This window comes from Arachis ipaensis, chromosome B09 (genome assembly GCF_000816755.2).
Source record: "Arachis ipaensis cultivar K30076 chromosome B09, Araip1.1, whole genome shotgun sequence".
NCBI lineage: Eukaryota > Viridiplantae > Streptophyta > Magnoliopsida > Fabales > Fabaceae > Arachis > Arachis ipaensis.
Genome location: NC_029793.2, coordinates 74,544,866 through 74,556,479, shown reverse-complemented (window position 1 = coordinate 74,556,479; position 11,614 = coordinate 74,544,866).

The following is an 11,614-nucleotide window of genomic DNA, read 5'->3' as shown; positions in this document are numbered from 1 at the left end:
GACTAAATCACTAAGAGATTAGGGTTGAGTTAATTACAGTTTTCCATGAAATGAATCTTGCATGATTAAAATAGTTGATAAGAAACCTTAATCCGGAAAAGTAAACATCTCCGATATCTTAACTGTTTCTCATTAATTTCTACACCAAACGCCTATTTACTTTCTTTACTCTTACTTTATTGTTTAATACTTTTGAAAACCCACAAAATCAACTTTTCTGTTCACCTAACTAAGCCAATCAGTTGACCATTGTTGCTCAATTTCTCAGTCCTCGTGTGATCAACCCTCACTTACCTGAGGTATTACTTGAATGATCCAGTACACTTGTTGGTTAAGTTGTGGATATTTTAATTCTGCACCATCAGTGTCGACAAATTTATTGAAAAAACTGACGAAAATCCGCTGGTAATTAGTGTTGGACAAAATTATCCACCAGTAAACAGTTTCTGGCATCATTTTTACCGTCAACTTTAGGATGATAGTAAACTAAATACTGACAGATTTATTTGATGAATCTGATAGTGAATCCGACGGTACTCAGATTTTTTCTTGTAGTGAGGAGAGACCCTTCTCCCACTAGGAGAGTGCTTCCTCCCAACTCAAGAGCTGCATAGAAAGTCAAGTTCCTTAAACACTAATTATTTATAATTAAGATTCCACTTGATTTAACTATATTTACGTCCCTTTATCATACGCCATCTATCCTTCAAATTACTATAACTTTCTGCAACTAAAATATCATAACACACTGAGATTGCCAACATACTACATATCCTTTTGAGCTGTTAGTGTATATATATATATATATATATATCGTGCGTGCCTATATGTATGTATACTATCCCTGTAAGCATAAATTAATTTTTAACCTATTATCCACACTAAAGTTTATCCCTTTTGAACATATATATATATATATATATCGTGGGTGCCTATATGTATGTATACTATCCCTGTAAGCATAAATTAATTTTTAACCTATTATCCACACTAAAGTTTATCCTTTTTGAACATGGATAACCCTCAACCGTTTTAGCATTATTGTCCTTCTTTGTTGCTCACTCAATATGGTCAAACGTAGAATAGATCCAATAGAAGGCAAAATCATATACCTGAAAATAAACAACAATCCTGGCTTCAACCCAAACTATTTTAATATGGTTGAAAAAATAATCACAAACAAAGAGATAAAATTCAAAGTTATTAAGAATTCCATCATGGGGATGTGAGAAAACCCCGAAGGAGTAACAATATCTGAAGTAGAAAGAAACAAAGTGTTGATAAGTTTCAAAAATCAAAGAAAAGGAGAACAAATGATGGCAAATAGGCTACGGATAATAAGGGGTAACTTGCTAAGTCTAAGGTCGTAGTCTCAAGAGAAAAGTATATATGAAGTCAATCATGACTTCATGGATTTTTGGATTCAGACCCATGGAATCTTTGTAAAAAGTATGAACAAGAAGACAACCACAACCATTGGAGAAATGGTAGGAATTTTGATGGAAGTGAAAGATGTAAGACCCGGAGCTTTTGAAAAGTCTTATTGCGAACTAATTTTAAATTATATATATTTATTTACAGTTTTAATTTCAGAAATTATTTTATTGAAGATAATCAAATGTAGCTTTGATCAATTGGAATTTAAGTAAATTAAGGTTTTTATCTAAACTCTATAATTATGGATTATTTTCCTATTTATGATTTAAAGTTTTAGAAATTCGAAAATAATGAGGTTTGACTATTTAAATTAGAATTTTATCAAATTTTACAATTATTGAGTTATTTTCTATATTTAAATTATAGAGTTAGTAGTTGCCAAATAATAAGAATTTTATATGATTTAATTTAAGTTATTTACATTTTCATAATTTAAAAAACTTTAAGTTTTAGGGATAAAGAAAATTAATAATATTACTATGTATTTTCAATTAGAGAAATTGATTGAGAACCAATTAGTATTTTTATACCACAAATAATATTTTAAAGTAATTTTAAGGATTCAATTAGTTTCAAATTAAACCCCAAAATCTCCAATTCCATACACAAACACTAACCCTAATTGAACCACAAATTTTTCCTTTACCTCTAATGAAACCCTAGCTGCTACCCTCTTCCCTTCAACAAACATACACAACAATACAACACAGCAGCAACTTAAGAAAAGAAAAAGAAAGAAAGAAAGAAGAAGTAAGGTAAAAATAGGGAAGGAGGGGGTCACGGAGGGGAAGGAGAAGAAGAGAGAGGGAGCTGTCTGCGCCATCACCCAGCCGCTGCTGTCGTCGAGCTCACCGTCATCCTCACCGCATCGTCGCCGTCGCACTCGCAGGCATGGAGGAACCCGTCGCCGCCGCTACTGCTCGTGAAGCTGACATCGTCGCAGGTCAGAATTGTGGCGAGAGAGAGGGCCGCGAAGGAGGAGGGAACTGCGCCGTCCAGTTGCTGTCTGTGAAGCCTGGGTCGCCGTCGTCCATGCTCACCGCCGTTCGTCCTCCTCGCTACCAGATGCCATCGCCGTTCGCAAAGAAGAGAGGGAGCTCGCATTGCCTTCAGATCCGCCGTCAGATCCGCCGTTCCTCACCGCTTCTGTCGCCGTCGTTGGTGATGGGTGGCCGAGTCTTTGTCACCGACAAATGCCACTGCCGTCGCGATGACCACTGCTGGTAAGGGGTTTTAAGTTGGTTTCATTTCCTTTGAGTTTCCAGGAGCTTTATCATCACTGCATGTTTTTTACAGTCGGCATAGCTGGAGTTCTGTTCGCCGTTGCCGCTCGAGGTGGCTGCCACCAAACTGGTTCAGCAACCACTGCTGTTTTGTTCTTATTAAAGTAAGTTTTTATGTTTTGAAAATCCCTGCGTTAGTATTTTGTTATGTTTGGTTATAAATTATGAGGTTCTGGTAACGTAAGGTCGTGTTCTGAGCATTGCATGTCGCCTTTAAGTTGCTATGATTTCTGCGAAAGTGATCAGGGGCTGAGTTTGCGGTTGCTGTTGGCTTCGGGTTGTGAGAAAAGGTTTCGTTGACGCGTTTTGGGTTATGGTTTCGGCTTATCGAGGTAGGGACTATTTATAAAAGCTAATTCATTTTAAATTAGAATGGTTATAAATATATATGACGTGCAAAATGTATTTTTGGTGATTATGTAAGTTTTATGCATTGTCTAATTTGTCTTGGATGAATATGGCTGTCTATTAGATTGAAATAATGTCTGATTTTGTTAAAGTGGAGGTTTTTGATTGTTTTGAATTGAAATGATTTTAATATTTGAAAGACTGCATTTTACTTATTGGAAACTGATTTGGTCTTGAACCCGTTGGAAAGGGTTGATGGTTGGTTTGGTTGGGACCCGAAAAGGGTGGCAAAGTCCAAGTTTAAGGGGAGATGCTACCGAAATTTCTATAAAAATCTGAGACTTTTTTTGAAAACGTTATTTTGAAAATAATGAATATTCCTTTGATTTTAATTATTGATAAATGAATTATGTTTGAACTTATTTTTTTAAGAAAATTATTATATTTTGAACATAATTTATTTAAGAAAAGAATTATATTTTAAAGTCAATTTAAAGATGAAAATTCTTATGTTTTGGAATTTGATTTAAGAAAACAGATTTAGAGGAGTTTTAGTGGATTTAAAAGAAACATGAATTTCGATTAACTAATTTCACTGGACGACGTTTTAGGTAAGGTTTGAAGTATTCTCTAGAACTTTGATTTGGCAAAATTGAAACAATTTCTGAGCCTTTGGAAACCAGTTTAAGAATGAAATTGAAAATTGGATTTCAGTTTAAAGGAATTTAGTTTTGGTTTAAGTAAGTTAGTTTTTGAAATTGGTTCGGAAGATTTGGATACATGATTTGGTTTTAGTTTAAATTCTATTTTATTTATTTAAATCAAGAAGCTAAGGTTTTAGAGGTTTTCAATGAATTTAAGGAAATAATTTAGGTTATTCTCCTATAAAGCATTGAGACTCTGCTGAGGAATTTTTATCACCAAATCCTGATTTAAAATGAATGATTTTAAGTCTTTCAAAAGAGATTTTGAATTTGGTATGGTTTTAAAATTTTTTGGAAGTTCTTGGAAAGATGTGAAAAGTGGCTCCTTTTTGAAAAGTAATTCTTGGAAAGATGCAAATTGAATATGTTTGTTATTTGAAATTAAATGGGCCAAGAATGATTTTGAAACAAGATATTGAGCCTGATTGATTGTGGATATTATCAAGATTGATGATTTATTGTTTGGTAGGCGTAAGGGCCAGGTTCGTCCTGCTTGCGCTGAGTTGTAGGCATAAGGGTCGGGTTCGTCCCGCTTATGCTGAGAGATGTGAGGTTGGAGGCAGAGTATCCCGCTCACATCCTTTTGGAATCACTAGAGTGTGTCAGACACTATATTCCTGGACTGTATGCTGGGCACGATATCCCTGGGAGTTCCCATTTATATTCATGACCGAAAGGCAACATTCCCATGGGAATGTGTCGGGTTGGCGATTGAACCGACAATGTGATATCACAGCCAGTAGGACAGACATTCATCATTTGCATTTATGTGACATTGTTTGGGTGTGCATATTGTAATTGGTTTGCCTATGTGAATACTTATGTTAACTGTTAACTGTTATATTTGTTATAGTTGCTATTGATTGTGCTAGAACTACATTAATTGTGATTGTGTTTGATTGGTTGGTTTGTGATGAATTGGTTGATGATTGAGTTGTTTGGGCCGGAGGCCATGTTGGATTGGATGGGCCTGAGGCCGTGGTTGGTATGTTTGAGGTCTAGTTCTATATGAAGTATCTGACTGGTTCAGCATAGACTTAATGAACCTATGCTTGGAACGAGATGATCATTTATACCACGTAGGTAACTTCTTTCATGGTTGTGGTCTAGAAAAGTATGAAAAATCAAACTCTTATAGCATAGACTTAATTGAACCTACGATTGGGACATGTTGGTCATTCGTACAATCTAGGATAACTTTTAAGATTTTACAAGAAAGGAAAAGGGTTTTTGATTTTGAGAAATTTTCCAAGTCTTTAAAAAGGATTTCTGCATTTCAAATGTGAACCCGTGGTTTTTGGAAAGACTCATAAGACGAGCAATGATCACTATACTTTAAAAATTGTTTTATTTTACGTATCTTGTTATAGCAATTTCTGTAACCCTATAGTGAGAACCAGCGAGGACGATGTTCTCACTCCCCTATAGGTTTTTCCTTTTCAGGATATGGGTGACGAAGTTTCAGAAGAGTTTATTTCATTTTCTGTTATTCGATATTTTTGTATTATCTTAGTTATTATTTGTTCCTCGCCTTATTTTTTTCAATTTTGTAAGAGGAATAGGAGTTTTGATATGTGAAGTTTGTATATTGGTATTATGTGTATATATGTATTCTTTGTAAGCATGTATATATAAATATATGTTTTCTTTTAAAAAGGTCTTTTGAAAGGTTATGTGGTTTTTAAGTTTTAAACATACTCCTATTTTAGTTTTAATTATTATTAGAGTCGTCGTAATATCCAAGCTATCAGAGTGGCGTAGCTGGAAGCGTGACATTCTGACAGTAAGGGTGTTACATTTTTATGGTATCAAAGCCGTCTTTCCTGTAGAGCCTGAGGAATGGACTGACTATGCTTCAATTGTATACTCTGAGCATTTGTCATGTAGTAGTCTTGTTTGAATAACGAGAATTAGAGCTTTATGCACATGACGGTCTATTGATAATGCCATTAGTCTTACATTACATAATTCCTGGTATTAAATTTGGCCGGCTTAAAACTAGTGAATTATGTATATGGGAGAACTAATGAGTTGTCATAGATGATATACGAGCAATAGGTAACGCTTATCATGGGTTTTGGGAATGTTAGAAACTGTTTCTCGAGGTTACTCAGCATGTGTCTTGAAATTCTGTTGAAGTCGACTTGTTCTTTCCTAGCCTATCTTGAAGTTCTTGTTGTCCTTTTCTTTTGGAAAGTAGTTTGGTTTTTCTAACCCTATTCCTCTGTTCATATGCATTCTTGTTTGATCCTAATTACATATGCCTGTTTGAAATTTTTGGCGTATCTATCTTTTTTTTATTGGACCCTTCTTTTGGGATTCATGTACTTTTTGACATAACTTTGAACTTGTCAGTGTGCCTTTTTAAATTCATATTCCAAGCCCCTTATTAAAAAAAATTTGATTCAGTTTTTCTCTTATTTTAACTGTATTTATAACCATTTATCAAACTTTTATAAAATCGCTTTTGATTTGATATACACGTCTTTATATAAAACTATGAAAAAATTTCTTATGCAATTTAAAAACTAATTATTTCTAATACCTCGTCTGTTCTTTTACTGGTTTATGAAAATATACTTACTTTAAATACAACTTGACTTTTCTAACAACTTTACTATAGTTCTTATGCATATGTTTACTTGATTTTGTACTTAGGTATTTAAAATTCTTGAAGGAAAGGATTTTCACTTTCATTACAGTTAGCTTTTGTTTGACAAACTTCAACTGAATTATTTTTAATTGAATTTAATTTAGCATGATACATTATTTATGCAATTGTTGTTCTTTTGAAAATTTGGACTCATAACTAATTCCTTAAGCTTTTATTTCTATGGATGTCATACTTGAATTCTGTTTTAACTAATCTTTTACATCTTGTGAACGTTACCATTAATCTCAATTTCCTTTTTATTGTGAATCTCATTCTTAATTGAGTCAGCTTGATTTGTTTCAATTCAATACATTGTTGATCCTCCTATTGTTTCTACCAGAGTTCTTTAGTCCAAGATTCTTTCTTGAGAATTTGCTATTGATGAGTTGCTTTCCTTTTTAGTGCTTCTTAATCTTCTTGAATATTCTTGTGAAGTGGGGATTTCAAGTATACTATCGGAGTATTGTTTTGAACATTTAAAATAAGTTCTGAATTCCCTTTGAATAAATTCCAATTTAAATTTTTCTGTTGCTTGATCGTAATTGAAACCATTCTTCAATTTTTATAAAGTTGTTTTGAATTCAGCATGCACTTATCGTGCGTATGCGGCACTGGCGTGCGTACACGGAGACAAACTATTTTAGACACTCACGTACACGGCGGTTGGCACGCGACGCGGACTAATCTTTCTGTTTCGCACACTCGCGTACGCAGAAGGGTGTTCGCATACGCAGAATCCTGTTTGTGTAAAACCTGGTTACTTAATAAATAGTTAACTCATAAATTAAGATTTATTCTAGAAAATTAAAATGTGATTTTTATGGTTTCATATAATAGAGAAAATTAAAACGAGAATTTCAACACTAATTTTAAAGAATTTGGCCTAAGATTGGGCTAAACAGGCCGAACCCGTTGAACTGGGCCTGAAATGGGCCCAAGGCCCAACCCACTACACTTAGTAAAATGACCCACAGCTCATTCTCTCCCTCACTTTATGCAAAACACGCTGCAAGTGCAGCAAAGGGGGAGAACAAGCACAAAAATTCCCAAACCCTAATTCAATCTTCAAATCCACATAACTTTTGATCCGGAGCTCCGATCGCCACACCGTTTGCTACCATGAGACCACGGCATCGAGCTCTACAAAGTCCACAACTTTGTTCTTGAGGTAAGTCACGATTTCAGTTGAGTTTTCTCAGCCCTTGAATTCGAATTTTTGGGTAAAAAGTATTGAGATTTTGTGCTCTTTGATGTTATAGGATCCAAATAGCTTGAAGGGAACGCTTAGTCTTGTCTCTTTGATCCTTGGTAAGGTAAGAGATCTCAAACCCTAAAGAAATTTTTGAATTTAGGCATTTGGGTATTGAGCTGTTGTGTTTGGATGTATTAATTGTGGTTTAGGTGTTGGAGCCTTGAAAATTGAGGAAAAAGTGAAGGTGGAAGTGTTCCGGGTTGAGCGGGAATTGGCCAAGGTATGGTTTCGGTTTTCTATATCTAAAATGTAATGTGATTGTGAAAACTTAGGCTAGTGACCCATAGGATAGGTTTGGATTGATATGGTTGTTGAATTTGGTTGGTTGATGATGTATGATGAATTAATGTTGTTAATGTATGATGTATGATGAATTTGGATGAGTAACATTGTTGATGTTGTTAAATAATGTTGATTATTGATATTGAGTATTAATGAGGTTGATGTTGAAGATTGATAGAGATACAATGATTATTGATGAGTTAGTTGGATGAGATGTGGTTTAGTGTGAAATCATGGGTAATTGAGTATGAGAATTTGATGATGTATGTTGTGAATTGTGAACTTGGATTGTTGAGTTAAAGTTGATGAAATGGAGAATTGCTGTATTGTAGAATGAATATGGAAGTCGGAAATGTGGTAGAGGTTGAAATGGTTTGGTTTTGGTTGAAATTTTGGTAAGTTGGGAATTTGGTAAACTTTTGTAAAAAATGAATTTTTGATGAACTTCAACGGATTATATCTTGAGCTACCATTTTTGAAATTTAATGCATTTTATATCAAATTAAAGATAATTTTTAACAAGCTTTAAAATGGTCTAATTTTTGTGGAAATCTGAATTCTGTAGCAAGAGATATGATCGTTGAAAGTTTGGATCTGAAATCTAAATTATGTGAATGCTGCAGAATTTGTGATTTCATGTTTGTGTGCGCATGCATAGCCTCGTGCGCATGCAGACCCTATGGATTTTTTAACCTGTGCCCAAGCACAGCCTTATGCGTACAAACACAGGGAGATGGCTACTGCTGGGAGCGTTAGCACGCTCTGTGCGCGCACACAACCAAATTTTAAACTAATAAGCCTCCATTTTTATTCTTTTAGTACTAAATCCTTATAGCATGCCTAGTAATTAGAGGAAGCTAGGAAGCGTGGTAGCTTGAGGGTGAAGTAAGGGGAGAGTTAATGATGAATTATGATTAATGATGATTTTATGAGTTGCTGAGAGTGATGATGGAAGTGCGGTGTATGCTGTGAGCCGACAGGCTATATTTAATAATGATTATTGGCTGTTGTATGATTATGATTATGATTATGATTATGATTATGATTATGATTATGATTATGGTTATGATTGAGAATTACTCGAGTCGGGGATGCGCGATAGAGGGACAGTCCAATGGTTAGCTACCAGTCCAATGGTTTAGTTATGTTTTAAGCTTTAACTATCTGTTGGAAGTTCTAGGATTACCTTCGGCTTTCCCAGGACATTATATGTTAGATATGTGGGCATTGTTACCATGCTGAGAACCCCTGGTTTTCACCCATGCGGATTTTATGGTTTTCAGATGCAGGACGAGAGGCTCTTCGCTAAGGCATGCTAGAAGCTTCTGATGTTGCGAAGATCTTTATCTTTTGGGTTTATTTTGGTTATTTGTATTTTCTTAGATACTTATTATCTCCTCCTATTATATATATGCTGTATTCATTCCTCTTAGAGGTGATTTTGGAGACCCAGGTTTTGTAACTCTGTATTTTAGGTTTTCTTTTGGGTTTCCTATATATCTATATATGTATAACTATTTGCTCGGATCGGTTTATCTTCGCGAGCCGAGTCTTGAGTTTTGTTACATGTGTTTTGGAACTCTCAGTATATAAATTCATTAGCTTGCTCTGTCTTACTTACGTTACCGTACATAGAGTGTTGCGCTTTTCAATTTAACGATTTTGCGTTATCCTTTTCTTCAAAGGCTCTTAGTTATAAACCTTTTTCACTATATTATATATTAAATTTTACTTTTAGAGGTCGTAGCGTCTCGCTACCTCTGTTTTACATCCTAGGTGTAAAGGTCTGTGTGGTAGGGTGTTACATTATGGTATCAGAGCAGTTCGTTCCTATAGAGCCTGAGAAACGGACTGACTATACTTCTGAGCATACTCTGAGTTGTGTTTTTGTGCTATTTAGCATATCTGCCTGATATACATAGCATAAGGTTCATGAGCTTGTATTTGGAACTTTGAAGCACTAGACTTGCAATATTGATACTGATTTGATATCACTTGTTTGGTGTGAACAGGAACCAAATGGCGCCTTGTGGACACGGTCGGGGGCGTAATCGGGGTCGAGGACCGAGAGGTAATGATGTGACCATAACGGTAGGTACCTTGACCAAATTTATGACCGCGATGGTGAGTGCTGTTGTTGCCATTGGCGCTATGGCTACTGCGACTAGCCGAGCAAAGGGTAGGACGAAGCAACAAGTTGGAGTTGGCAATGACAGTGGTGATGGAAATGAAGGTGGAAATGATGTTCCGAGTACAGTGGTACCAATGGAGATTGTGAGTTATCCGGAGTTAATTAACACGGGTTAAGTAACGGGAGAAAGCTCAAGAAGGACTGCGGTACCGAGGAGTGACTGCCGGAAATCTTTCACCTAGAAAGAGGGAATGAAGATGGAGATTTCACCAAGGGGCCAAAGTTTCAAGAGGGGCCGTTATGCCACTTCAGGTTCTCAACGCCAGAATAATGACCAAAGGAACGACAACCGTCAGGGTCCGAGTTCAGAAGGGTAGATTAGTACTCAACTGGAAGACTTAAAGTGTCGGAGATGCAAAAAGCATCATCCAAATAGACCATGCAAGGCCGGACTAGGCGTATGTTACGAGTGCGGGAAGCCAGGGCATATAGATCGAGATTGTCCACACAGGAAACGCCGGGAGGCAGCCGAATCTAACTCTTAGACCCGAGGTAATCACGAACTAGCAGTTGAATTTTTGACTACCTTGCATACCATTTCCTTGTATGCCATTAGTATGTAATACTCAATCGTGACGCATGACAAGTTTTTGGTAATCATAAAGTCCAAGTGGATGGTTGGGCGGAGACTGCTAATTGTTGAGACATAGCGACATTTAGTTAACTTAGAGGAGTAGCTAGGCTCTTGAAGGTTAAAAATCAAAGTGACGCACCAGAAGCGGTGATGACATGTCACCATGTCATGTTTTTCTATACTTTTTCATACAAGAAATTGATGATTTGTGCTTAAATATTGAATGCTTTTGTACTTAATTGGTATATTTCCTTGATCCTTTAATTTTATAAATCTTGTAGGAAATAAGAAGAAAAAGAAGCAAAGAAGCACAAAATAAGTTAAAAAGGAGAAAAAAAGAGCTTTGGGACACACTTTGAAGTTGGAGCACACTTTGGAGGCTTAGGCCACGCTTTTAAAAGCGTGGCCCATGACCAAATCAAGGAAGAGAAGCGTGGCCCAAAGAAAGAAAAGCGTGGCTCAAAATAAGGAGCAAGAGCACAAAGCTCTTGCCGAAAGCTTTAGAGCTCTTGTGGAGAGCTTTACTTCAAATAATCAAAAGCCAAGCTCTTGCCAAGAGCTTTTTCGGGCTTGCCTCAAGGAAAATGAGCATTGGAAGCAAATTTTCTCTAAGTTAAAATCTGGGCGCTCACAGCATGACCATGCCTCCTTCAAAGGGCTATAACTTGAGCTACAAAAGTCCGATTGATATGCTTTCAGTTGCATTGGAAAGCTGACATTCAGAGCTTTCCAACGATATATGGCAATCCATATTTGGCATAGAATTGAGGCACGAGTGAAAGGAATCTTTAAGGGTTAAAAACAAGCAAAAATGAATCAAAGTGCTTCCACCAGGATTCGAAGAGGGATACCAAGGGAAGACACTAGGCGCTACTCTTGTGCCAAGGAAA